The sequence below is a fragment of the Nicotiana attenuata genome, unplaced genomic scaffold (assembly GCF_001879085.1).
Source record: "Nicotiana attenuata strain UT unplaced genomic scaffold, NIATTr2, whole genome shotgun sequence".
NCBI classification, from domain to species: Eukaryota; Viridiplantae; Streptophyta; class Magnoliopsida; order Solanales; family Solanaceae; genus Nicotiana; species Nicotiana attenuata.
Window position 1 is genome coordinate 169846 of NW_017672439.1, and position 2368 is coordinate 172213.

The window sequence follows — 2368 nt, forward strand, 5'->3', positions numbered from 1 at the left end:
GACAGCAATTCATATGTTCCAGTGACCGGACTCTTGTCCGCAAGTATTTGGGAAACTTACCCTCTCTTTTGGAAATTCGGCCTGACAACAAAATCATAGAGGCTGTGACCTTATTCTGGGACAGTGATAGATTAGTATTTCGATTTGGGGACCTTGAAATGACACCATTGCTCGAGGAAATAGGTGGGTTAGCCGATATTCCTTTGGAGGCCCCAGGTTTACTCATGCCAGAAAACCGCAAGGGTGAAGGTTTCTTCAAAACGATGGGGTTGAAGAAAAATTCAGACTTGACTTGTTTGAAAGATTCCTATGTTCCTTTCGACTACCTGTACGAGAGGTACGGTCATAGCAAGTCCTACCGCACCTATCCAGATGAATTCACCCTCAAATCATTAGGGCATATCCACAGGAGAGTTTTCGTCTTCATGTTCTGCTTCCTGGGAATGATAGTGTTTCCTATGAAGAAGGCTAGGATCCATACCAGATTAGCCATAGTCACCAAGACACTAATGGAGGGGATTGAAGGCCAACATTTCAGCATAGTGCCCATGATTGTTGCAGAGATCTACCGATTTGGAAAATTGTCAACGAGGGGCCAGTCATTTTGAGGGTTGCAACTTATTACTCCAACTCTGGCTTATAGAACATCTCCAAAAGGGTCGATACCATCAAAAGCATCCGCGAAGGCCGTGGAATGATCATATAGCCTTTCACCATCCCAATAGAATGAACTATATGCCTGACATGTTTGCTCGGTCGGGGGATGCTCGAGGATGGGTAGAGTTGTTTGAAAGCTTGAAAGAAGACAAGGTGCAGTGGATGTTCGAATGGATCCCCACTGGAGAGTTCGTCATCCGCTCTCAGGACGCTCCATTTCTTATACTCATTGGTCTGAGGGGAACTTACCCTATGTCCCTCTCCGAGTCATGAGGCAGGCAGGGAGAAAGCATGTCGTACCAAAGGTCGAAAAGATGAGTCATTTCAGGGCTGGCTTCCAAGACGACGATAGCCCATACAAATGTCAAGATCAAGACATGTGGAACAGTAAGATCATCCTGGAAAAGGATTCCATAGAGCCTGACAGATATCATGCCGGCTACACCTCATACTATCCAGGTTGGCTAGAAGAAGATCATGCTGGGTTAGGACAGCCCGGGTCTGCTCGAGGTCACAGGGTCATCGACGAAAGGGCTGAGATACAGGTTAGTTGCGCAAAACATTCAGGGAGTGCGAGAGTGAGCATCAGGAGATTCAAGAGGCTAATCAAAAGTTGATCGAGGAATGGAAGGATATGGCTGTCAGAGCCAACAAGCGCCTAGGGCTTCATCTTGATGGGGAAATATTTTCTTCAATACCAAATGCCCCGGTGTGAACTGTCTCGGCTTGACTCTCTTGTTGAAGGCTCTGGACATTTTGTTCTGATAAAGCTGACCGTGATAAACTGCATTCATCCTTTTTCCATCTATAAGAGCCAACTGCTCGTAACGACTTTTCACCCACTCTGCATCGTCGAGTTCTGCTTTCTGTATGATCCTTAAGGAGGGAATTTCTACCTCGGCGGGAATGACTGCCTCTGTACCATAAACCAGCTTATAGGGGGTTGCACCGGTTGATGTGCGGACTGTGGTGTGATACCCTAACAGAGCAAATGATAGTTTTTCGTGCCATTGCTTATGATTCTCTATCATTTTCCTCAATATCTTCTTGATGTTCTTGTTGGCAGCTTCTACGGCTCCGTTCATCTGAGGCCTGTAGGCTGTGGAATTCTTGTGTTTGATCTTGAAGGTTTCACACATGGCTAACATTAAGTCACTGTTGAGGTTGGAGCCATTATCAGTAATGATTGACTCCGGAATCCCCAACCGACAAACGATACGGTCACGGCCAAAGTCTGCCACGACTTTCTTAGTCATTGCTTTGTAAGATGCTGCTTCAACCCATTTGGTAAAATAGTCGATTGCTACCAGGATGAACCTGTGCCCGTTGCATGCGGCAGGTTCGATTGGTCCAATAATATCCATTCCCCAAGCCGCGAAAGGTCATGGTAAGCTCGTTGCATTAAGCTCATTGGGAGGTACCTTTATCATGTCTGCATGTATCTGACAACGGTGGCATTTCCTGACATACTGGATGCAGTCCGTCTCCATAGTCATCCAGAAGTAACCAGCCCGGAGTATTTTCTTTGCTAAAACAAAACCGTTGATATGTGGACTGCAGGTCCCGGCATGAATTTCCTCTAAAAGTTTGGATGCTTCTGTTGTATCGACACACCTTATTAATCCCAAATCAGGAGTCCTCCTCTATAGGATTCCTCCGCTTTGAAAGAAATTGTTGGACAACCTTCGAAGTGTGCGCTTCTGAGTAGTGT